We start from the raw sequence: 27,530 nt of genomic DNA, 5'->3' as shown, positions 1-27,530 counted from the left end.
CATATCGCAAATCTGATTGGTCAAAAAAAACACAACAACATTACAAGCGAACTAGTTCAAGATGGAAAGCAATAAAAAGAAACGGACCTGCAGTTACAACCAAGACTGGCAAACGACACATGACTGGGTGAGGCAGATGGCAGGCAATCCGCAGCAGGCTTTCTGTGTTTTGTGTCATAGTTCGTTTTCAATTGCGCATGGAGGAGAATACAACTTGAAGCGCCACAGTGGACGTGAGTCTCACTTGAAAGTGGCTCACCAAAAAGAAACATCCAGATCTATGGATACGTTTCTTTTTAAACCAAACAATGATAGCCAGACGGACAAGGTCACTGCAGCTGAGATAACAAGTGTCTATCACACAGTACAACGCTCCCATTCATACAGGTCAGCCGACTGTGGTAACCTTTAACCTTTGATTTAAATCTATTCGGTGAAGACCATGGCAGTTATTCTAATATAGAAACACAATTTATTTGTATTATTATTTTTGTATTATACTACACTGTTTTCCCTTGTTCTGTGTTAACAGGGAATATCAAACGCAAGACATTCCTGTCAAGTGATGACGTTTGAATATTTAAAACAGATGTTAGGTGGTATTTAATTTGTATTTATTTTGATTTAACCTTTGATTTAAATCTATTCAGTGAAGACCATGGCAGTTATTCTAATAAACATTTTTACATTATCTATCTGTCCCACTTTGTCCCACCAAAATCGTACTGTTGTCCCACTTTGTCCCACCAAAATCTTACCGTTGTCCCACTTTTGGACTTTTTGCATCTGGTCACCCTAGTGTGTGTGTGTGTGTGTGTGTGTGTGTGTGTGTGTGTGTGTGTGTGTGTGTGTGTGTGTGTGTGTGTGTGTGTGTGTGTGTGTGTGTGTGTGTGTGTGTGTGTGTGTGTGTGTGTGTGTGTGTGTGTGTGTGTGTGTGTGTGTGTGTGTGTGTGTGTGTGTGTGTGTGTGTGTGTGTGTGTGTGTGTGTGTGTGTGTGTGTGTGTGTATTGATTGTGCAATAATACTAAATAATAAAATAGACATAATAAACAGGTAATAAGATAGACATGAAGTCCTGACAATGTTAGCTACGGATTAAGTCACTGGATCCTATGTACACTACTATACAATATGCAGTTTTTACTCTATATCCGTATGCTATACTTGCTATTTCTAAACTATACTATACAAGAACCACATACTTTGGGAAAGCCTGCCCTAGCTGCATCCCATTTTATCCACTAACCGAGCACTCATTAAGACACGTTATTTCATTTTCTTGCTATGTTTTCCCATGTGAAGGGCAGCCAATAGGGCACGTCCTCTAATTTTTGCCACTCAATAGGGCACTTTAGCTTGACGTTTTTCAACCGTGGGGGCACATGGTCAAGTTTAGACCATTGGAAAGGCACCAATGGGCACGTCCTATAATTGTATCCACTCAAAAGGGCACTTTTGCGTGACGTTATTTAACCGTGGGGGCACATGGTCAAGTTTAGACCATTGGAAAGGCACCAATAGGGCACATCCTCTCATTTCACCACTCAAAATGGCACTTTAGCGCAACGTTTTCAACTGTGGGGGCACATGGTCATGTTTAGACCATTGGAAGAGCACCAATAGGGCACGTCCTCTCATTTTCGATCCTCAAAAGGGCACTTTGGCATGACGTTTTTTAACCGTGGGGGGTACCAGGTTGCCACCCCTGCCCCCCCCTCCGAGTCTGCCAGTGAGCAATACCTTGTCTTATAGGGACTGCTACCTTATCATTTAATTGAACTGTGATTAACACAACACAAGGATTCAGTGTCCCCGATGACATTACTGGTTGCCTTATTCAAACTCATTTACTCTTAATAGCTGTCAAACTAAATTAATATTTGCAAAACTGTTTAGAGTTCTTGGATGTGTGTGAGATTATTTGTAAAATAAATTGCCACTGTTTTTTTGGTGAAGTGCCCCTTTAACCTAATCAGATGGCAGCATTCCAGCTAATTTTGCAATGTAAAATATCGGCATCATGTCATTGTGTCTTTACCACGAACCCATAGAACAGGTAAATAAAGTAAAATTACTGGGCATAATAATTGATAGCCAGCTGTCATGGGCAGAACACATTGATACCATAGTGAAGAAGATGGGGAGTGGTATCTCCATGGTGAGGACATTTCTTTCTTATGTCCCTACATATATTGTGGGACAGGTGGCGAAATCTTTAATTTTATGTCACCTAGATTATTGTGCACCAGTATGGTCCTCTGCATCCAAAGGTCAACTAAAGAAATTGCAAACTGCCCAGAACAGAGCTGCAAGGTTAGTTTTACATTGTTCCATGAGAACAAACACCATCACTATGCACCGGCAACTCTCATGGTTAACGGTAGAGAATAGGCTGGTTTTCAACACAGTTAAATTTTTCAGGAACACTGTCTTTTCGTCTCAACCTGTTTTCTTATACAAACAAATTGTCAGATGCAGTCAGGTTCATTCTTATTTTACTAGGTCAGCTGATGATGGACAGATTATGTTACCACGTCCAAAATCAAATGCTGGACTGTTGTTTATCGTGCCATCAATCATTGGAATAACTGCCCACTGAACATAAGTAAATTGAATAGTAAAGTGTCTTTCAAATACCACCTGAGAATGCACTATGTGAGCAAAATATTGTGATGTTGATAATGATGTCTACAATGTTTTACTGTTTTTAGATTATCATTGTTAATTGTGATTGTCATATGTATCTCATGTTGTTATGTTTTGTGTTTTCTGTTGTATTTCTATGTGGACCCCAGGAAGACTAGCTGATTGATTGATTGAAAACTTTATTAACAGATTGCAGAATGGGTACAGTACAGTACAGCTCAATACATACAATTGTTAAGGGGATGCAGACCAGAGAAAGACTTTCGTCTTGTTTACATCAGGGTCCCCCATTTTCAATTAATCGTAACATATATGACATACATGACATACAGATAGACAGTACTGCTATCTATACATTTATGACATACCAGATTTGCAAATACAGTACTGTTTGTGATACAAAAAGAGTCCAGAAAAAAAGAGTATATACATTTGACGTAGAAACTGTACATTGGAGGAGGTTGGGGGGACGGGGACTGTACATTGGAGGTGGTTGGGTGGGGGGGGGGGGGGTTGGGTAGGAGTGGGGGGGGGGGGTTGGGTAGGAGGGGTAGGGGGGGGACACTGTACAACTGTACAAACAAAACTGTACATTGGAATATTGACAAGACCATACTTGGTAATTTTCTGTACATTGGAGGGGGTTGTGTTAGGACATTTACAGGGGCCAGTTTAGAATTGCAGTCTCCCGTAGGTGTTTTTTGAGAGTGTTTTTGAAAGTGGGTAGTGATTCACATTCCTTTACAGCTTTGGGTAGGGCGTTCCACATTGATGTGGCATAATTGCTAAACGTGTATAGTCCCTTGTTCGAGCCGAATCTGGGTTTAACATGATTTGTGGAGCTCCCTCTGGTGTTGTGATTGTGGTATTCACTGACCTTTGGGAAGTATTTTGACATGTACATGGGTACCTTGTAGACCAGGCCCATTGCAAGTTGCTGTACTCTGTCGTCTACTCTAAGCCATCCTAGGTTGTCAAAGTGGGCAGGGGTGAGGTGGGTTCTAGGAGTAAGGTCAAGCAGTAGTCTGACCAGTTTGTTTTGAGATGTTTGTAATTTTGTTTTTAGCGCCTTTGAGGTGCTTTGGTACCATGAGGTGCAAGCATAGTCGTAGTACCCTTGAATGAGTGCTCCTGCCAGAGTCTTCAGGGTATTCTTGTTTACCAGTGAGGAGATCCGGTACAAGAATCGAGTTCGTTGGTTGACTTTTTTTATTACATTGGATGCCATTTTGTCACAGGAAAGATTTGCCTCTAGGATGGAACCCAGGTAGGATGCCACTTAGGTGACAGCTAATGGGGATCCTTTTAAACAATAAACAATAAACCACCACAGCACCAGGTGTACTGGGACAACAAAGGTGCCTGCAAATGAAGGCAAGCTAGAGTCTAATGATTGTACGGTGAATAGCACCATCTTGTGTGCATGATAATCTGCCACAAGTGTTACAATGGCCCGTCCCAAGATCTCTTGTCATTGTATTGACTATAGGGCTTAAGTATAGTTACAAAGTGAACCTACTGCATTGACAGTTTTGACACACCTCTGGGGACTTCCTCGTGGTTTTGGTGGTTGGATCGTAGTTCAGCATGTCGTACGGATCAATCCACTCGTCGTCTTGCTGCTGCCCCAGTATTGCAACTAGTGCCAGGCTGCATGTCAGAGCAATGAGATGGATCCTGGTAGGATAGGACAAAATTTTCCAATCCCAGCTACACAGTCAGCCGGGTATGGATAGCGTTGTAAAATAGCTTCTTAACGTTAACTGTTCGTCGACACGGTTGTTACACCGAGAGGAATTCTCCAAAATTTTCTTTCGACTTTCGACAGCTGATATTAGCTACGAACGTTTAGCGTAGCTTGTTTTTAGTCCAAACAGGAGAGAAAAGCCGTGTTCACTCTGACAAACCGTCACAGAGAGACCGTTACCTAGTGGAGCGGCGGCGGTAATGATGAACTCTTCACTTCGGTGTCAGGGCCTTACGCTTTCACACAGGGGCTGTTTGGTCCGGACTATCGGACCAGAAGTTTTTCGGGTTTGTGTGAATGCGCAGTCGAACTCGGTCCCCGGACCAAACACGCGAACTCGGTCCTCCAGAAAACATAGGTCTCGGTTCGCCTTCATCGGACCAAACGTAGTCAGTCACCTGATAAACTGCATATTGGGTAGAAGGAACACCGCAGCTTATTATTATTATTATTATTATTATTAATACCGCAGTGCGCAGCACACTGCATCTATCTATCAATCTATGTGTAGCAGGCTGGATTATCCCTGCTTCGTGGGAACGGGTGTACACAGTCACTGGGTAGCGAGACACAGTAGAACTCTGGCTAGCTGCACCTCCGTCTTTGGGTCTGGAGCGTCAACTGGAGGCTGGCAGTGGGAGTGGATGGGGCCCGGGATTTACGAACCTGGTCCGGTACTCTGGTCTTCCTTTCTCTTCCAGGGCAATCAGCAGTACTCCCCAACACGCTCTCACTTCCCCCAATTACTCCTCTAGCACCCTCCCACACCTAGTGACTGAATTGTAAATAAATAACTTGGTTCCCCTCGCAAGCAGTACCCTCCCTCGTTGACACTAGAAACCTTACAGTAGGAAAGGGAAGGTTGAATAGGAAAGGATTAATAATATGTATGTTACCCACACCAAAAGAGTTAATACGGCTCAGGAATGGACACACACACACAGAACTCCCATTCTAATTCTTTACTGTTGTTTGTTACCGTTTAGTTACAAGGATGAAAGTAACACAGACCATGTCTACGTATATTCTACACACACCTCTGTGTTAGTGCCAGGGCTAATATACGTCAATGTGTTGGAATCCTCACCCACGCCTGGGTCAGTACCCGGTATAATACCTCTTATCAGGCTTTAATTATATGGCAAACATAATACCTTCCTAAGGCTTTGCTTATGATGCGCCAGGTCTGTAACCTTCCAAAGGGAAAGGGCTAACTAAATGGGAAAATATTATTAAATAGCAAACATGTTATCACACTCAAAGAAAATGAAAAGAAACCAAAAGGGTGGGCCCACAAATACCAAATACAAGTCCTATCTTAATGCCGGCATATATTGTTTTGGGGTTCCCCTTATGAACTGTAGTAGCAACGTTAACTTCGCCCGCAGGCTGCACCACACTGTGTACGGTGTAATATCTCCGGAGCATAGGTGCTCATTTGTACTCATCCAAAATGGCGGCCTCGCCGCACCACCGTCGTTCTGAAGGCAAGATGGCGTTGAACGCTCTCGTCGGGGTTGGAGCAGAGGGCAGTGTTGGGCTGAGAGCGTGTGCTGGGTGGTAGCGACCTCTGTCGGTCTCTGAAGGCAGCCGGGTGCAGGTCTGGTTGTCGACAGCCGGAGCAGACGGGTTGTAGAGCTGGTGCTGGGTCGACACGCGGATCTAGCTTGCCCTCACTCACACTGCAGCTAAACTCTGGGTCCCAAACAGCCCTTCTGCTAAACGGGATATATGATAACGCAGGGTGTTTTCTAAAACACCGGTCCTCTTCATGCCACGCTGGCGGGACACCTCGCTGGAGGAAATAACTTTAACTTAAGCCCAACTCGGCTATACCGTTCTTGTTCTAGGATAACTCATGATATATCACTAGGGATATTCAAGGGAGAAACATGCAAGGCTCCACTACGAGTACATTCATAGGATAACCCGTAATATACTCAAGTTCAATACGGGGCTCTTCCAGACACGACCGAACCGATCCAAGTCCAATGTCGAAGAGGCTGCTTCCTCGCACATCCGCCCACTTCCTTCTCCGTCCCTCTCGTACGCTCTCTGCCTGCCACCGCCCCCTGCTGGCGCCGCCAACTAGTCACAAGGAAGAGGCTGATAGAGTAGAGTCCAGTAATCCTGTTCATAATCCATATTCCAGCGAGTAAACAAGGAGGGACGAGCATCATTGTTCGAGAGAATATTAGCGGATACTAATTAGAATGTCTTGGTGCATCAGGGGAGATAAAAAGGCAAGTCAGCACATCTGGACAATATGCATATTTTCCAGGTTGCTACATATGTATCTAACTGTGCATATTGGGTAGAAGGAATAAGAAAAAAACACGGCTTATTATTAATACCATGCGGCATTACAAGCACACTGTGTAAACATGTCTCGTGGACAGACTTGGGTGATCCGCTGATCTGGAGTCAGACATGGCTCGCAGTCCACACACACACACACGCGCGCGCGCGCACACACAGGCTTGCAGCCACACACACATTTCCACTCTCTGCCACGCCTCTGCTACTATCACGCCTGCTCACGGCTACGCAGTTTGTGTATTTCCACATTTCACTTTCTGAAGGGGAGGGATTTCCACTCTCCATTGTGTCCAATAGACGAGCGCCCTTTTCGACCGTGTGACATTGTTCAGAAAGTTTGGTGCGCTTGACAAATTGCTATGTGAATGCAGACGAACCAAATGAAGAATGCAACAATGTTGCAACTTCACCACCAGAACCGCACAGAGTCCACCAAAACTATATGTGAAAGTTAGTTAAGTGAGACCGTTGCTTGGCGCGTGTCTGTTGGGAACCCGGAAACCCAACTGCGTTGTAGAAAGCATAGACACGCCCCGCTCAGCGGCGCCACCCACCCAATGGCTGAATTGCCAATGGCTGAATTGGAGTATTGCACTGTGCAGGCACAGCTGTGAGATCCGCGCGAGGCCAGATATCTTGAATGAATGCGTTTATTTAAACTTTAATTAACAGATTGCAGAATGGGTAAAGTACAATACAGCTCAATACACACAATTGTTAAGGGGATGCAGACCAGAGAAAGACTTTCGTCTTGTTTACATCAGGGTCCCCCATTTTCAATTCATAATGATATTGTCGTGAATTTATCTAAATAAAACAACTAAAACTGAACAAAATACTTAGTGATTAAAACAAGGTTAAAGATTACTTTCCCAGACTGCATCCAAATCAAAATCTACAGCCAACTCCAGGACGGATCTGCCGTCAGGGCTAATCACAGATGGTGGTTCGCTGATAAGGCAAAGGACTGTTTATGACGTTAGGGTACATTCTACCGGTTCAGAATAGCACCTTATCAGATGAGGTTAGCAGCTGTGTTTAGGAATGGCCATCTCAAACAGATGGAGGAAGGAACTAATTATCTTAGAACAGGAACTTAAAATACAGTTGGGATCAAAGGTCTTATTGACACTAGTAAGCAATTTCAGGTTACGACATGGCAGCTGGTCAGGAAACCGAGTAAAACGGACTGTAAACAGAGCCTTTCAGCCTGAAGATAGATGACTCAGGATGCTCCCAAGAGAGACCAGGTGTTCAGTGCATCAAGATTTAGAAATTAAGCTCTGCCTAGCAGGGGCAGAGAAGGAATTTAATTAAGTAAAACAACAAGCTGAGATTAGCACCAAACTAACTCAGAACTGTGAAAGCTGTGTTCTGTTAAGAATTTGAGTAACTGGATATTAAAAACTGGTTCAAAACAACCAAGGATAACAGTAAAACAATAAGAAAACATAGGTAGTAAATTAAGGATTAAAGAAAAGGTTATTACTAAGAGAATAGACAACCATCAGTAAGATGGAAACAGTTAATAAGACAATTACATGAGTTACAATATGGGCATAACTTAAAACTATTAGGATAACGGTAGTCACAATAAGGAATAAAATCTCTTAATACTAAAAGATAAAACTATACAGTATTGGTCAATGGTTAATCAAGAAGCCAGTATATTATTTCTGCTGAGAAAGACGTATAGGCTATTATCTGTGCATCAAGAGCCAGTGTGTCTCCCAATCTAGACTGTGTAAACATTGTGTCACAAGAACAGTAGGACTGTCACTCATTAAAAGGAAATGTAATATAAATGGCTAACTACTAAACAGGGAGGCAGATTCTACTGTGGAAAACGTTGTGTCAGGATACCAGGCTGACGTGTCATGACGTGTCATCGAGCGAGGAGATCCTGTTGGCCAATGGAGAAGCCCGAGCCCTGAGACACTCGTCTTGGGGGAAGTTCCTTCTTCTTCCCTTCTTAAAGCAGGGCTGATGGAGATGGACAGAGAGCGAGACACACGGACCTGGAGATGGACTGAGACACAGACCTGGACAGAAGGGACCTGGAGACTGGAGCGCTGAACCTCCACCGACGGAGAGAGACTCGAGAGCCGAGCCGGAGACGCACAGAGCTATGGACCCAGACGATGATAGACGATCGCCTCGCAGCAGGGGATCCTGCCACGGAGAGAGACGAAATCAAGCGCTCTTTGCTTGAGCGCTGAGACTCACGACCCAAGGTTGCCTTGGCGACCACCACAAAAAGAAGCCGCGTGTTGTCATGGGAAACCCGAGAGACAACAACACCACCACCGGAGAAACGGCTCTGATCGGCCCTAGCTGATCAGATCATGGACAGAACGGCCACATCAAAGAGACAAGTAGATTACAGTAAAGATCTTGTACTGGTTTGATTGATAGCTGTGGGTTATTTAGACATGGAAATAAACACACCAGTTTGTTTTATTGAGACCACCTCGTCAGCGTCTTTCCTTTAATTGAACCGAACATCTGAAATACCAAACAATGCAGAGGAGAAGGGTAAAAGACTATACGATCACAGAACTTAGATATAGGTATAAATGAAGCGAGAGATACTTCAATTTGGTGCCGAGACCCGTGCTGCATTCGACCAAAGCCGGTTGAAGACGACAAAAAGCTACTTCTGGAAAATGGACCGAGAGATTCTCGCCCTCATCGAAGCCCTCTACGACTGAATAATTTTCACCACTTCAGCCGAGGACAGCGAGCGGGAAGGTAAGTAATGATGGTGCGTTTAAAATTGGTAGAAGTCGAGCTGTCTCAAATTGGGGTGTTGCTATAGGTAAAAATGGATGATGTAATGGACCAGGATAATGTTGGTGTCGGAAAAAGACCGGGGTCCAGGGTTCACAACCTGTCTCTGGTCTCAGCCGCACACCAGCGCTGCACTTAGAAAGGTTAGGGTATAGAGGATGTTCGGTTGGAATGCCTATGATTGGTACAATGCCAGGTGTGGTAAGATTAGTCTGGGTAGAATCGATGATAATGTAATGAAGAAAAGGGGCGCGATCCGAGTGAGCGGTACAGAAGTGGGGAAAAAGGGGAAGTGTTTATGAGCCACTATGGAGCTATAAATAAGGAATTGTTCAGGGAAACAATTGAAGGTCTGGGGATAAGTGACGTTTTTTGGTTGATGAACGGGTTAAATGAAGCGCTGTTCGGAGGAACAAGAGTACCATTGTGGATTTCAAGCCCTTCATCGAACAGTATTGTGACTACCAGTAAAGAGAGGATATAGAGGTCTGTATTTGGTTCAAATCGTGCCGACCAGGAGGGTATTTTCATGCCAGTCCGCTTAGCAAAGTTTCTCTTTTAGACTCGGTGCGCAAGGCAGACGAACGTTGGAAGACGTTCCACGCGAATCTGTCTAAGACGTGATCCGACATCATCTGCTTATGATTCACCTTTTGATTGAATCTAAGAAGGTATCGACTCGTGGAGGAGAGAGAATCGGAGAAGTGGGGTTTGTGGTCAGAACGGTGAGGATTGGCGAGGCAGACCACCACTTAATGCCGTCAAGTGGCCTGCAAAGACTCTCCACAGAGTGACGATATGAAGATGGAAAGAGAGGTGGGGTATAGCGGGGTGAAAATGTGTGTTCTTGGAAAATGTGAAGCACTTTGAAGGAAGGAACTGCGCTTGTGATTAGAGCATAGGAGAGAATTGTGTGAAATGGGCGAGGTAGGAAATGCGCTTAGGATGAATGTGGCCAGATGAATAGTATGCTTATGAATAGGACATTGTTTTGCTAAGTATATATGTTTGAATGGATGTATGTTAGAAGCTATGAGTGAATGCCAATGTATTTTTTGTGTTATTATAAAACGCTGGTGACCAAAACGGCAGCGGAGAAACCATAACACTGTCCGTTGAATGGAGACTAGGTTAGCGGGCGACGTTAGCCGCAGGACGACAGTAGTATCGTATGGACGCTGTGTTACGATATCGAGTGGGTTGAATGGATGGCGAGAGTGATGGAACCAAGATGATGTTAAGGTCTAAATTTAATGTAGAAGCGATCAAAATAAACTGAGTTTTTGGAGCTGATGACGTCACTGGGAGCGTCTAGGCTTTGGGAGCGTTGGATTTAAAATACTGTGTATTTCGACCGGGCGGGGCCAAACGGGCGAGCGTACTAGAATGAGGATAATGATATATGTTCTGTAAACTGGGGCTAAATAGGATTAAAGTTATGTTGCGAGGTATAACGGGGGTTGTGCAGACGTCGCGATGTGTTGTGCCGCTCGGATCAACAGGATAATGGGCAGTTTAGGAGAAGTTATGATGGATGCTAAGCTAAGCTAATTGAGCTAGCAGTACTGGGCTAACGAAGCTAAAATGCTAAGCTACCTGTGCTAACAATGTAGCATGTTGAATTCTCGGGGAATATCGCGTGTTGCTACTCTTGGTGGCTGGCACGAGACCTTGGAGAGGCGCGGACAGGAACTTCCGGTGTGGGGGTTCTGGTGATTGTGGTTTTATTATTTGACGTCAAGTGGTTGTGCTGCGTGGTGACGCACTTGCGAGGGAGGGTGAGGGCGCCTCCTGCAGGACGTTGTGAATACTGTAGTGCAATGGAGGTGATGAGCGAACATTCCAGCAGAGGGCGGCGTTGCCTCTTTGATTGTTACACCTCTCCTTCACATGTACACGGGGAGCAGTAGTGGACAGTTTGTGGTTATTATAGGTGTTGGTTTTTGAGTAGCAACCATCTTGGAATTTTGTGGTTCTTTTTATACTTATTTAGTTATCGATCTGTATTTGTTGTGGGCCAAGTATAATGGCACTAGTGGGATAGAAATGTGATGGATGTGTGAGTTTGTTTGTAACTTTGGATAGGGTAGTTTGTTCCAATGATAGGCAGCTGATGTGAATGACGGGTTGGGACATGTAGACGGTATGTGTCAGTCTGCGCAGGCGCGCCGCGGTCGGTCAGTACAAGGGGGATGGGCTATGGGCTTTTGTTAAGGCAGTAGACAGTGAAGGGCTATAGGGGGCGATGTTGGACAGGACTAGTTGAAGTGAAAACAGCGGCGTTGTGTGCTGTGACGGGTCGCGTGAACCCCCCCCCCTTCTCCTCCGTATCTCTTCCTCCCTCTCTCACTCTCCCCTCCCTCTCTCCCTCCCTCCCTCCCTGCCTCCCTCCCTCCCTCCTTCCCTCTCTCTCTCTAACGCTCTCTCTGCTCAATCCCTCTCTTTGATTTTGTTGAGATAATAGGTTCTCAAAGGGAGCTTTATTAAGGGTAGATTGACTTTATGGTAAGGCTGAAAGCATGGGTTATGTTAATGTAGTGTTTACTTTCTAAGTTAGGATTGCATAAGGGTAAATTAATGTTCATGGTCATTTTGGAGCCCTCCCCCCCTCCTCCCTGTCTCTCCTCCCTCCCACTCTCTCTCCCTCTATCTCTCTCCCCCTCCTTTGTCTCTAGCTCCCTGCTTGGTACTGTTGGGCTGCCAGGTTTGCATAGGTGGTTTAGTCAGGTTGTAGTGCCCCGGCGGTGAGATTTAAAGTATAGTGTTAGATATTAGGAGCTCCATGCAGACTCTTTTGGTCTGATTAAAGTAGGGTTTGATTTGAGTTAAAGTTGACAGCAGGTGCTGGGGTTAGTGTTTAGAGCCCTGTGGGTTAACTGGACCAGGCGATACGGTAAAGTCTGCTAATTAGGTGTAGACGGTTTTTGTTATAGTTAATGTTGAATTGAGAGCCCCCCCCCCTTCCTCCGTCTCTGTCTTCCCCCCTCAGTCCCTGCGTCCCTCTCCCCCTCCCTCCCTTTTCTCCCTGTGATTCTCCTTCCCTCCCTTCCTTTCTCCACGTGTGCCCCCCCTCAATGGCTTGCCTGAGGATGGTTTGTGGGTAGGCTGCAGGTCATTGCTGGGTTGGGTGGTGGACCCGTGTTGGGGTCCTTGGAAGCAGGGTTAGCTTTGCGGCATGTTGTGTGTTATTGGGTTGGGTGTTTATTTTAACTGCGTTGTTATTGTGTATATGGAGTGGGGACCGGATGGGCGCTGGCCTGTCTAGGTGCAGGTGATGGTAGGATGAGTTGTGATATTCTTTGAGAAAAGGAGCTTGGGGTGTTTCCGTTCAGGTTCGAAACTGAAGGGAAAACGCTTTGGGCTGTGAGTTGACGGTTCTTTGTGTATTCAAGGAACTGGGAGGATATTGCAGTGGTATAGTGCGGGTGTCCATGAGTTTAATAACATGAACAACTGAGCTATATGACGGTCAGGGTTTTAGTGATCTAAATTGCTGAAAATTTATTGTTTTCCCTGATTGGTAGTAGGAAGCAGTGACAACACTAAGGTATTTTTTTAGTGTTGTGAGGGGGAAGTGGTTGTGTGTAGGAATGTAAGTGTGTGTGTGAAGATGAATGAAATTGATGTTGTATGAAGCGTGTGAAGCGAAAGGTAATATTACATTTAGTCAAAACGCTAAGCGGTCATTTAAAGTATGAAATAAGATCAGAATGAACGGATTCATCAAAGCAAAATGAAATTGGAACAGATGGCTAACCAGGTTTACCAAGATTATTAGACAATTGATAAGCGGGGACTAATGATTATGTTTCCCAGAGAATCAGGTGAATCACACTGTTGGAGGAGCGGAAAATGACAAGATAAGCTGTATCGTTATATTCAAGCAGATCACACCGAATCTCTCTAAAAATATTAGTATAGTGTTGCCCGACATTTCCAATGCATAACAGGTAGTGGAAATAACAGGGAAATGCCACTGATGTTAAGTTTGGATGTTTTTGCTTTCTTTCTGCACAGGTGCTCGGCCGAACAGTTGGAGCTCTGACGATTTCGATAACCAACTGGGGAAACGGCTATATAAGCCTTGGTATAAGTATGAATGATAAGCCAGTTATCAATCCTTGTCTGCACAGTAAAAATTTGACAGTGTGAGTGTTTTAACTCAAGTAAGTAGAAGTAGTTTTAGAGACGGAGAAACTTGTTTTTTCAAACGGTTATTGCAGGAGTGTTTGAAAGTGGAGTGAATGACGGTTACACAGGAAGTTCACCTTAGTGGAACATTGATAGGAACAACTGAAGCGTTAGAAGCAATAACAATAGAATAACAAAAACGAGAGTAAACAATCAGTCTGTTTCAATAACCCGTAGTAAAAAAAAAAGTTAAAAAAAGTTAAAAAAAAATTGCCCTCAGTAGTCATGCCATTGGTGGGAGAAAGCCGAGAGCCTCTGCAGACATTTCCCAGATAGACTTTACCAGTGATGATAATCTGATTGACTGGAATAGGATGGACTTCTCTCATGTGACCAGTACGATAGAAGGACTTGAAATGTTGACTTTGGTTCCAATACAGGAGAGAGAACCAGTGACAACGGTATTGCTCCAACCAGAACCGATCCATGCTGGGGTGTCCATTGCAGGCGACTGCAGTTTAACCAAGGGACAGAGAAAGAGACTGAGAAGAGCGGCGTTGTTACAGCAGTCCCACGGAGTCCACTCTGGCCGTATGGCTGGAACTGAGACCGACAGCAGGTATGGAACTATACACGAACAGTTTCTACAGCCCACCCGTTTCCCATGTCCAGTCGTCCCTCGAGACCAAAGCGGGGATGAGAGGCGTGGGCTGGTGACGAGGGGCCAGCCAGCGAGGGCCAGGGTGGAGGAAGGGGAGAGGATGACGTGCCTCTCTCCAGAAAGACAGAGAGCGTTTGTAGAAGCGTTCGAACGACATGAAAAGGTTCATCGAGACTTGAGGAAGACAGAGCGGGCGTTTGGTCAAGCCGCACACGAGATGCAGAGGCTGGAGCAAGAACTGGCTGAAAAGAATGTACTGTTGAGTGGTACAGTTCGTGATGTCATGCTTCGGGCGTCAGACCTAGGCCGCCGTGATAAAGGAGTGCCCTGTGCTCCGTTGCCCGGACAGGGAACTGGGCTGCGACAGGGTGAACAGAGCCGCAGGAGGGGTGAGTTTCCAGGCCCCTCCCAACAAGAAAAGGCCCGAGGAGAAGCAGCAGAGAAGGACAGGTATGCCCCTCTCTCCTCCAGGCAACAGGACATGCAACCAGAGGACCGGAGAGGGGTGGTCCTGGCGGGAGCTGTGGGATGCAAGCCGAGAGACTGCTGGAGTCGTGGTAAACTGGGACCGCCTGGATGGCCGGCGTCGGCTGTGTGCTGGCATTGTGGGGAGATCGGCCATCTCGCTCGGTCATGTGACAAAGGGTGGCGGGCTCTGCAAGGGTCCAATAGACGGCGAGAGTCCAACGGACAGCATGAGTTCATCAGGAAATAGACCTGCTGGACTTGCAGAATGTTGGGTCATTCTCGAAAGGAGTGTAAAGGGGTTGTGTCTGCATAGGTCATAGGTGGAATAAGAGCGAAGCGGAAATGCACAAACAAAGCCTTTGAATGCTCGAGTAAATAGAGTTATTAATAAATTAAGATGGAAAATGTGACTGATTAGAATAAAAATAGAGACGAAGATACATAGATAAGGTTAGAAGGTTTGATTAGGTGTGCAAGTTACTAAAACGGTTTGGAAGTCTAACCAGGGAGAGTTGGGGCTATAGAGGGATGAAGTAACTGGAAATTGCATGGGCTAATCGTACTAACAAAAATGATGGTTTTAAACAGGAACATTGGAACATTTAATATTAGACAGAGTTAAAAACAAAGGACTATTTATAGTAGTGATTACATACTTGATCCAAGGGTGGTCAAGGAGACTTAAAAAAAAAACACAACATTATTATTTCATTACTTATTTTATTTCTTTTTGGATTTTTAATTTTGCTGTCTTAGTTTTTGCGGGAGTATTTATGCCTCTAGATGATAGTTTGATTCTGTTGGATGGGTGTGTAGCATGAAGGCACTCACGATTTTTTGTTTATTTGCAATTTTCTTTGTTTTTGGTTGAATGTACTGTTGAGTGGTACAGTTCGTGATGTCATGCTTCGGGCGTCAGACCTAGGCCGCCGTGATAAAGGAGTGCCCTGTGCTCCGTTGCTCGGACAGGGAACTGGGCTGCGACAGGGTGAACAGAGCCGCAGGAGGGGTGAGTTTCCAGGCCCCTCCCAACAAGAAAAGGCCCGAGGAGAAATTGCATGGGCTAATCGTACTAACAAAAATGATGGTTTTAAACAGGAACATTGGAACATTTAATATTAGACAGAGTTAAAAACAAAGGACTATTTATAGTAGTGATTACATACTTGATCCAAGGGTGGTCAAGGAGACTTAAAAAAAAACACAACATTATTATTTCATTACTTATTTTATTTCTTTTTGGATTTTTAATTTTGCTGTCTTAGTTTTTGCGGGAGTATTTATGCCTCTAGATGATAGTTTGATTCTGTTGGATGGGTGTGTAGCATGAAGGCACTCACGATTTTTTGTTTATTTGCAATTTTCTTTGTTTTTGGTTGAATGTACTGTTGAGTGGTACAGTTCGTGATGTCATGCTTCGGGCGTCAGACCTAGGCCGCCGTGATAAAGGAGTGCCCTGTGCTCCGTTGCCCGGACAGGGAACTGGGCTGCGACAGGGTGAACAGAGCCGCAGGAGGGGTGAGTTTCCAGGCCCCTCCCAACAAGAACAAGGGTCCAATAGACGGCGAGAGTCCAACGGACAGCATGAGTTCATCAGGAAATAGACCTGCTGGACTTGCAGAATGTTGGGTCATTCTCGAAAGGAGTGTAAACTAAAGGGGTTGTGTCTGCATAGGTCATAGGTGGAATAAGAGCGAAGCGGAAATGCACAAACAAAGCCTTTGAATGCTCGAGTAAATAGAGTTATTAATAAATTAAGATGGAAAATGCGACTGATTAGAATAAAAATAGAGACGAAGATACATAGATAAGGTTAGAAGGTTTGATTAGGTGTGCAAGTTACTAAAACGGTTTGGAAGTCTAACCAGGGAGAGTTGGGGCTATAGAGGGATGAAGTAACTGGAAATTGCATGGGCTAATCGTACTAACAAAAATGATGGTTTTAAACAGGAACATTGGAACATTTAATATTAGACAGAGTTAAAAACAAAGGACTATTTATAGTAGTGATTACATACTTGATCCAAGGGTGGTCAAGGAGACTTAAAAAAAAAACACAACATTATTATTTCATTACTTATTTTATTTCTTTTTGGATTTTTAATTTTGCTGTCTTAGTTTTTGCGGGAGTATTTATGCCTCTAGATGATAGTTTGATTCTGTTGGATGGGTGTGTAGCATGAAGGCACTCACGATTTTTTGTTTATTTGCAATTTTCTTTGTTTTTGGTTGACACTTTATTTTTTTTTAAGAACTGGCTGGCTGGGAGGGATCTCTCGCCGGTCAGGGATAGCAGGTGGTGGTGACACAGCGAGACTGGTAGGAAGTCTGATATAATGGGCTGGAAACTGGGAATGGACGGGAGCTGGTTCATGGTTTGTTTTCCGCTCGTTGTGAGTCCAGATGTAGAATCTGGGGGGTTGTGTCACGGTTTTGGGATGTGGTAAGTGTTGGGGAAACGTGTTTCTCTGTCTATAGGTAAGCTCTGTAGGTTTTTGGTCGCCATTGGCCAAATAGTGTTCATGTAGGGTGCAGACATGTGAATTTGATGATTGACTTATGGGAGACTCTGCACCGGCTTGTTGAAGGCTGGCGGAGTGTGTGGGATGTGTGTTTAAAGGGACTGTGGTTTGTTGCCATGCACATAGGTTCTGTTGGTGATTGGCCTCGTCTAGAGCTGACTGTCCGGACCGAGGAGGCTGTCTGGAAACGAGGTATTGATAGTGAAATAATGGTTATTCCACTTTCAAGGGTGGAAGTAGTAGTTGTGTTGAACTTGAGATATTTGATCTAGTAAAATAGTACAGCACAAAAAGAAATGAGACAAAGGTGATTTGATTGAATGCTAACTTAAGAAGCCGTGAAAAATATAGATAATTAATTTGGAGAAAAATGTATTGTCAAAAGGCAGAACAGTAAAGATGTATCTGTGAGAAAAATGAGACCTTCCAATCCATTGTGTGTTTGTAAATAACAATCCAAAATGCAAAAAGGACAGAGGGAAAATCGTTTCCTTCTGTGGAAAATCGGAGCAGTACCAAAAACTGCATACAACAAAGAAGAGGCTGTGGTTAGCACAAAATACAACAAGAAGAAAAAAACGGTCAAAACGAGTTAGCAGTAAAGACCTCAGGAGGTTGGAATAGGGATAACTGGCAGGGATGAAAGCGAAGAATAATTGAGGCCTCAGTGGTCTTTTCAAGGAGAAGAAATGATTTATGTTTGCTTGTTTGAATTTCCCTCGATGTTTAGAGTGTTAATCTTTTATTGGTATGATGTATTAATCTTTTCTTGCAGAGTCAATTACACAAAATAGACATATTTGGTTAATTACACGGATAAAGTATAGTCATAAACGAAATAAGCTGAGAATGGTACGATGTTCTTTTTGTATAAAGAAACGGACCTAGACTGGATGTCGTATTAATAACTGATAATGTGTATAACTGTGCAAGGAGGAAAAGGTAGGTGAAATGATGAATTTTGTAACTGTACAGATGGAAATGGGGTTGGTAGTTCGATTTGTGTAAATTTTAGAAAATATTAGCAAAAATGGTAATTATGGTTTTAACATGTTTAATTTAGAACATTGGTGCTATATAGTGGGTTATGAAACCCACTAAGGGTGGATTGTCGTGAATTTATCTAAATAAAACAACTAAAACTGAACAAAATACTTAGTGATTAAAACAAGGTTAAAGATTACTTTCCCAGACTGCATCCAAATCAAAATCTACAGCCAACTCCAGGACGGATCTGCCGTCAGGGCTAATCACAGATGGTGGTTCGCTGATAAGGCAAAGGACTGTTTATGACGTTAGGGTACATTCTACCGGTTCAGAATAGCACCTTATCAGATGAGGTTAGCAGCTGTGTTTAGGAATGGCCATCTCAAACAGATGGAGGAAGGAACTAATTATCTTAGAACAGGAACTTAAAATACAGTTGGGATCAAAGGTCTTATTGACACTAGTAAGCAATTTCAGGTTACGACATGGCAGCTGGTCAGGAAACCGAGTAAAACGGACTGTAAACAGAGCCTTTCAGCCTGAAGATAGATGACTCAGGATGCTCCCAAGAGAGACCAGGTGTTCAGTGCATCAAGATTTAGAAATTAAGCTCTGCCTAGCAGGGGCAGAGAAGGAATTTAATTAAGTAAAACAACAAGCTGAGATTAGCACCAAACTAACTCAGAACTGTGAAAGCTGTGTTCTGTTAAGAATTTGAGTAACTGGATATTAAAAACTGGTTCAAAACAACCAAGGATAACAGTAAAACAATAAGAAAACATAGGTAGTAAATTAAGGATTAAAGAAAAGGTTATTACTAAGAGAATAGACAACCATCAGTAAGATGGAAACAGTTAATAAGACAATTACATGAGTTACAATATGGGCATAACTTAAAACTATTAGGATAACGGTAGTCACAATAAGGAATAAAATCTCTTAATACTAAAAGATAAAACTATACAGTATTGGTCAATGGTTAATCAAGAAGCCAGTATATTATTTCTGCTGAGAAAGACGTATAGGCTATTATCTGTGCATCAAGAGCCAGTGTGTCTCCCAATCTAGACTGTGTAAACATTGTGTCACAAGAACAGTAGGACTGTCACTCATTAAAAGGAAATGTAATATAAATGGCTAACTGCTAAACAGGGAGGCAGATTCTACTGTGGAAAACGTTGTGTCAGGATACCAGGCTGACGTGTCATGACGTGTCATCGAGCGAGGAGATCCTGTTGGCCAATGGAGAAGCCCGAGCCCTGAGACACTCGTCTTGGGGGAAGTTCCTTCTTCTTCCCTTCTTAAAGCAGGGCTGATGGAGATGGACAGAGAGCGAGACACACGGACCTGGAGATGGACTGAGACACAGACCTGAACCTCCACCGACGGAGAGAGACTCGAGAGCCGAGCCGGAGAGGCACAGAGCTATGGACCCAGACGATGATAGACGATCGCCTCGCAGCAGGGGATCCTGCCACGGAGAGAGACGAAATCAAGCGCTCTTTGCTTGAGCGCTGAGACTCACGACCCAAGGTTGCCTTAGCGACCACCACAAAAAGAAGCTGCGTGTTGTCATGGGAAACCGCCTGGAGGAGGTAGTGTTCGGTGATGCGGGGGTTACGCTCTTGTGCGACGTCTCCATGGGTCAGCCGCGGCCGGTAGTCCCCGCCAACTGGAGACGCCCTGCCTTCGAGGCCATACACGGTTTGTCCCACCCTGGCAGGAAGCCGTTCTCGCGACTGGTGTCAGAGAAGACACGTGCACCGCCTGCCAGCGCGCCAAGGTGCATCGGCACATCAAGGCTAGGGATGGGTACCAAATTCGGTACTTTTGAGGTACCGAACCGAAACATGTCGGTACTACCGAGTATCGAATCAAGTGAGATACAAAAAAAAAAAAAAAAAAAAAAATGTTAACTTTTTTCTTTTCATGTCAACGTTCATACGCACAATATATGCTTACCTAGGATTTGACTTGATTCAACAACAAAGCAGTCGGAGCAATGGCAAGCCGAAAACTGTCGAAATTGTAGTTATTTGAAGTTTGGATTTTTTTTTTCACGACTGAGGTAGGTAAATTAAATTTCTTGAGACTAAAGTACAGAAATAAGGTACCGTTGTGTACCGGTATCGATTCACAGGTACCGGTACCGGTATCGGTTCAAATGTGAATGGTACCCATCCCTAATCAAGGCCCCCCTGGAACAGTTCTCCGTGCCCGAGCGGAGGTTCGACCATGTCAACGTGGACCTGGTAGGACCGCTGCCCCCCTCGCACGGATACAACTACCTTTTCACCATGGTGGACAGGACGACTCGCTGGCCGGAGGCGGTCCCGCTCTCCTCAACGACGGCCCCCGACCTGGCCCGGGCGTTCATCGCGGTGTGGGTCTCCCGCTACGGCACCCCGGCTGATCTCTCCTCTGACCGTGGCTCACAGTTCACTTCGGAACTGTGGGAGGTGGTGGCGGAGAGTCTGGGGGTCAAGCTCCACCGTACGACCGCCTACCATCCGCAGGCAAATGGGCTCTGCGAGCGTTTTCATCGCTCCATGAAGGCCGCCCTTCGAGCCAGCCTCACGGACGGCGACTGGCTGGACAAACTCCCGTGGGTCATGCTGGGGCTCAGGACGGTGCCAAAGGAGGATCTCCAGTCGTCGTCGGCCGAGCTGGTTTTTGGACAGCCGCTACGGGTCCCCGGTGACTTTATTCCCAGGTCGACAGAGCCCTGGTCTGCCGCTGCTCAGCGCGCCTCGCTGCTGGACAGCGCCAGGACTTTCGTCCCGGTCCCGACTACACAGCATGGGGTCCCTACGTCGAGGATGCCCCCGGAGCTGCACTCGGCGAGGTTCGTGTTCATCCGTCACGATGGCCACAGGACTCCACTACGCCCTCCTTACGACGGACCCTTCTGCGTCATCGAGGCCAGGGCCAAGAACTTTGTGGTCGACGTGGGGGGTAGGCCTGAGTGTGTGTCCGTGGATCGCCTCAAGCCGGCACACTTGGACCTTGAACTGCCCCTGGACTTGGCCCTGCCGCCGCGCAGAGGCCGGCCCCCGGTCCTACCTCCCCTGCCATGCCGGGGCCATTCCCCCCTGCGACCCCTCAGACCCCCTGCCGCTCGTGACCGTCTGGTCACTGACCCCCATCCTGCTCGGCAGGAGGATGTGACGGACGCTGTCACACCCCCTCCCGCACCTCCTGACTTTACCTACAGTCGTAGGGGCCGGGCCATACGCCCTCCTCACCGTGAGGATTTCGTATATTGAGATGAACACTGGGGGGGCTGGTGTACTATGTAGTGACTACAGTATTGGTTCGTGTTCTCCTCTGACTGTGTTGTGTAGTGGGAGGGAACGAATTATCTGGCGCCGCGGCCAGAGGGGACATCTATTGCGGTTGCACTCGCTGTTATTCATTCATTACTGTGTTAGCGATTCATGTGCTCTTGTGTTCTTGTTTACTGACGTGGCTTTGTACAATAAACAAGCATTACGTTACCTCCGTTTATTCCTCTTTCCTCCGGCACTACAATACTCAATATACAGATATACAAATCTAATCTAATCATCTAATCTTAACTAATCATGACATTTATGACATACATATATGCAGTACTGTTACATTTGTGACATACAACTATGCAAATATACAGTACTGTTAAACAGAGATCCTAACAGTAAATATACAAGGGGGAGGGAACTGTACATTTATGATGAATTGAAAATGGGGGACCCTGATGTAAACAAGACGGAAGTCTTTCTCTGGTCTGCATCCCCTTAACAATTGTGTGTATTGAGCTGTACTGCAGATTTTGACAACAAAATTAACAATATGATGCCGCAAGTTCTGTTATATTTCAATTGCCTTACTTATTTACATAAGTATTATAGGCCTACAGCAGTATTGTACAGCCAGTAACTATACTTTTGCTCACACAATATCTTGAATGAATGAGTTTATTTATTTCGAACATAAATTGAAAATAAATAATAATAAAAAAACAAGTAATAAACAGATAAAAAAAAAAAAGCAGTTCATGTATAATATTGTGAAATAGCTTAGACATAGCCTACTTGCATATTTATTTTTAGTTTAAAGTTAAAACCTCTCAAGATTCAGGTATATGCAATGTTATGACATCATCAAATTGCATTGCTTAAGTTTGAATAAAGGTAATATTATTCGTACTCCTGAAACAGTAAACATCGACATTCTTTATAATTAATTAATTATACATGTTTAATATGTGTACAGAGGAACATGGCTGTCCATAAAATGCAATCTCATGCAATCCAATTTGATGATGTCATAGAATTGTGTTTTCCTGAGATGCTTCCAGCTGCAGAACCACAGAACCACCACAGTAGCGGCGGGCTGAGGCACCGGCGGGCTGAGGCCCCTCGCTTCCATTGGCTGATTTGGGTCACGTGACCGTCCCACCCAATGGCTGAGGTCCGGCGGGCTGAGGGCCCTCGCTTCCATTGGCTGATTTGGGTCACGTGATTTGGGTCACGTGACCGTCCCACCCAATGGCTGAGGTCCGGCGGGCTGAGGACACTCGCTTCCATTGGCTGATTTGGGTCACGTGATTTGGGCTAACCAAAACACGGAAGTGAACACTAACAGATGTAAAGTTTGTAAACAAAATGGGGGCATCTTTGGACACCCCTGCGGCGTGTCCTTTGTGTAGCTATGCATATCGGGACCCGATCACGTTGAAGTGCAAGCATCGTTTCTGCAAGCGCTGTATTGGAGACTTGTGGAGTGACTCCATGACCGGGCCATATTATTGTCCCAAGTGGCGGTGCAACACCTCGTACAAGACGCTGCCCTTTGAGCGGAACGCAACACAGCCGTCCGCGTCTGGACCCCTCGCCCTCGCTGCACCGCAGGTATGTCAGAGCTTCAATTGGTCATTCAAAACTAAATTAAACATGTTTACCACATGCCTCCCCAACCTCCTCCAATGTACAGTTTCCCCATCCCACCTACCCAACCTCCTCCAATGTACAGTTTCTTCCCCCTCAAATGTATACTCTCTTTTTTAGACCCTTTTTGTATCACAAATAGTACTGTATTTGTAGATCTGGTATGTCATAAATGTATAGATGTAGCAGTACTGTCTATCTGTATGTCATGTATGTCATATGATGAATTGAAAATGGGGGACCCTGATGTAAACAAGATGAAAGTCTTTCTCTGGTCTGCATCCCCTTAACAATTGTATGTATTGTTGAGCTGTACTGTACTGTACCCATTCTGCAATCTGTTAATAAACTTTTCAATCAATCAATCAATGGGTACAGTACAGTACAGCTCAATACACAATTGTTAACATTTTCAATCAATCAATCAATCAGCTCTGAGTGCAGCTCTGTGTTCCGTCCACCAGGTGGTGCCAGTGGGCTCGAGCCAGAGGGCCGGGTTGTGGGAGGGGGACGTGGTGGTGGAGGTGAACGGACGCAACGTGGAGAGGGAGTTCTTCGAGGAGGTGGTGGCGATGATGAAGAGGAGCGCGTCGCCCCTCAGACTCCTGGTGGTGGAGGGGGGCGGCTATGACCCGCTGACGAAGAGCGGGCTTCCGGTCACCGCATGTCTCGTCCTCTACAGCAGCATGCAGGTCAGGGGTCAGGAATCAGAAATCAAGTTTTGTTTGATTTGTCACACATATATAAGGTACATACAGGGGTGCAGTCGTAATATGGGCGAAGGCCAAACGCCCGCGCAAGCGCGCTCCCGCGCACGCGCATACATGTTCCCTCTGTTGCGCAAAAAACAGATGATACACCTTGTCTCATCCTTCCAGTGAAGTCGGGAGATCAAGCAACCCCCCACCACACCTACAGGGCTTGTATTTGGTTGTCGGTATCCTATTATTATGCAAAGTCTAGGTGATAAGTGGCGCTCTATAACACTATTGCCCGTGGTCTGTCCCCTGAGGGTTTTCCCATTCTGTGTACTCTAGACGGTGATGTTCTGAACAGTGTCCCTAGGCAGTCTTAGCTGGTCTGACATAAACTCCCTTATGACTGTTTCACAGTCCTTGCTCTCCTTCTCTGCTATCCCTGTAAAAACCAGATAGTCTTGCATAGACCTACACTGTACATCCAGAAGAGATTCCTTCAACTTCCTGTTGTCTATCTCAATTATGTCTACTTTGTTTCCCATGTATTCCACCTTTCCTTTCAGCTCAGCATTATCCTTGACCAGCTCATCAATTTGTCTCTGACTGAACTCCAAGCTTTCTTTGAGGCTTTTAATTTCCTGCATCATCAAGTCCAACATATCCAGTTTATCAAGTCTCTTATTGATGGCCTGTAATGTTAGATTCATGTCAACCTCTCTTATTGTCAGTGCTTCCTCCAATGAAGCTTCCTCTGCATCTTCAATGTCAGAATGTGATCTTTTACTCAGTTTGGGCTTAATACAGTCTGTAATCTTCTGTGACTTTGTCTGAATGTTAAGTTTCACAGGCGAAATTTCAGGGGAGCTCCCACAGACCGTAGTACAATATATACATACATGAACAACACATATAACACTGTACATAACAGAATATTTTAAATAAAGTGCATGATGAGTGGTAACAGTGATTATCAAGTCCAGGTAAGTGCATGGTGCACGTGAGGGGACAGTCAATGAGAGTTTAACAGTCTGACTGCTTGGGGGAAAAAGCTGTTCTTAAATCTTGAACTCTTGGCATGTATGGACCGGTATCTCCTCCCTGGGGGAAGGAGCTGAAAGAGGTGATGTGCTGGGTGAGACTGGTCCTTGATGATACACTTGGAGCGGTGGAGGCAGCGGGAGGTGAAGACGGAGGTGATGTTTGGTAGAGGAGTCCCGACGATCCTGCCTGCCGCCTTCACCACCCTCTGTAGAGCCTCTTGCTCTGCCTTTGTGCAGCAGGAGAACCACACAGACACACCATAGGTCAGCACACACTCTCTATAGTTACTGTCTGTACAATACTGCTGTAGGCCTATAATACTTATGTAAATAAGTAAGGCAATTGAAATATATCTGCAGTACAGCTCAATACACACAATTGTTAAGGGGATGCAGACCAGAGAAAGACTTCCGTCTTGTTTACATCAGGGTCCCCCATTTTCAATTCATCATAAATGTACAGTTCCCTCCCCCTTGTATATATTTACTGTATGTCACAAATGTAACAGTACTGCATGGTCTGCATCCCCTTAACAATTGTGTGTATTGAGCTGTACTGCATTCTGCAATCTGTTAATAAAGTTTTCAATCAATCAATCAATCAATCAATCAATCAATCCGGGCCTGTGACGGTCACTGTATCACACCTATCACACCTCTCACACCTATCACACCTATCACACCGATCCCACCGATCCCACCTATCACACCTATCACACCTCTCACACCGATCCCACCTATCACACCTATCACACCTATCACACCTATCACACCTCTCACACCGATCCCACCGATCCCACCTATCACACCGATCCCACCTATCACACCGATCCCACCTATCACACCTATCACACATATCACACCTATCACACCTATCACACCTATCACACCGATCCCACCTATCACACCTATCACACCTATCACACCGATCCCACCTATCACACCGATCCCACCTATCACACCTATCACACCGATCCCACCTATCACACCGATCCCACCTATCACACCTATCACACCTCTCACACCTCTCACACCTATCACACCTCTCACACCGATCCCACCTATCACACCTATCACACAGATCCCAGCTATCACACCTATCACACTTATCACACCTCTCACACCTATCATACCTCTCACACCTATCACACCTATCACACCGATCCCACCTATCACACCTCTCACACCTATCACACTTATCACACCTATCACACCGATCCCACCTATCACACCGATCCCACCTATCACACCTATCACACCTCTCACACCTATCACACCTATCACACCTCTCACACCGATCCCACCTATCACACCTATCACACCTATCACACCTCTCACACCTATCACACCGATCCGACCTATCACACCGATCCCACCTATCACACCGATCCCACCTATCACACCTATCACACCTATCACACCTCTCACACCTATCACACCTCTCACACCTATCACACCTATCATACCTATCACACCTCTATACCCATTCTGCAATCTGTTAATAAAGTTTTCAATCAATCAATCAATCAATCCATCGGTCACTGTACCCATTCTACAATCTGTTAATAAAGTTTTCAATCAATCAATCAATCAATCAATCAATCGGTCACTGTACCCATTCTACAATCTGTTAATAAAGTTTTCAATCAATCAATCAATCAATCAATCAATCAATCAATCCGGGCCTGTGACGTCACTGTACCCATTCTGCAATCTGTTACTAAAGTTTTCAATCAATCAATCAATCAATCAATCAATCAATCGGTCACTGTACCCATTCTACAATCTGTTAATAAAGTTTTCAATCAATCAATCAGGGCCTGTGGCGGTCACGTGTACCCATTCTGCAATCTGTTAATAAAGTTTTCAATCAATCAATCAATCAATCCCGCAGTGCAACGTGACCCAAATCAGCCAATGCCCGCAGTGCAACACTCCAATTCAGCCATTGGGTGGGACGGTCACGTGACCCAAATCAGCCAATGGAAGCGAGGGGCCTCAGCCCGCCGGTGCCTCAGCCCGCCGCTACTGTGGATGAATGAATGAATGAATGAATGAATGAATGAATGAATGAATGAATGAAAACTTTATTTAACAGATTGCAGAATGGGTACAATACAGTACGGCTCAATACATACAATTGTTAAGGGGATGCAGACCTGAGAAAGACGTTTGTCTTGTTTCCATCAGGGTCCCCCATTTTCAATTCATATAGACATTTATGACATACACAACATACATGACATTTATGGCATAGGGACATATAGGTATTTAGTACTGATACATTTGTGACATAACGGTATTCAAATATACAGTACTGTTACCCCTAGATCCTGACAGAGTATATACATATGATGGGGAGGGGACTGTACATTAGGAGGGGGTGGCAGAATGGTTCTGCCATTCTGCAGCTGCATACTATTGGTTTTCCTTGAGACCTCAAACCTGAGGAAAATATCTACTTTTGCTTAACTTAAAAGTACATTTTGGTGAAATATCCTTGTGCACTTGTGTCAGTGGAGATGAAACCACTGAATGAATACAACAGGAACATTATTGAAGTCCTCTCTCAACCCTGCCTCTTTCTAGCGCC

This window comes from Notolepis coatsorum, assembly GCF_963971535.1.
Source record: "Notolepis coatsorum genome assembly, chromosome: 2".
In the NCBI taxonomy this organism is placed as follows: Eukaryota; Metazoa; Chordata; class Actinopteri; order Aulopiformes; family Paralepididae; genus Notolepis; species Notolepis coatsorum.
Note: the sequence above shows the minus strand (reverse complement) of the source record.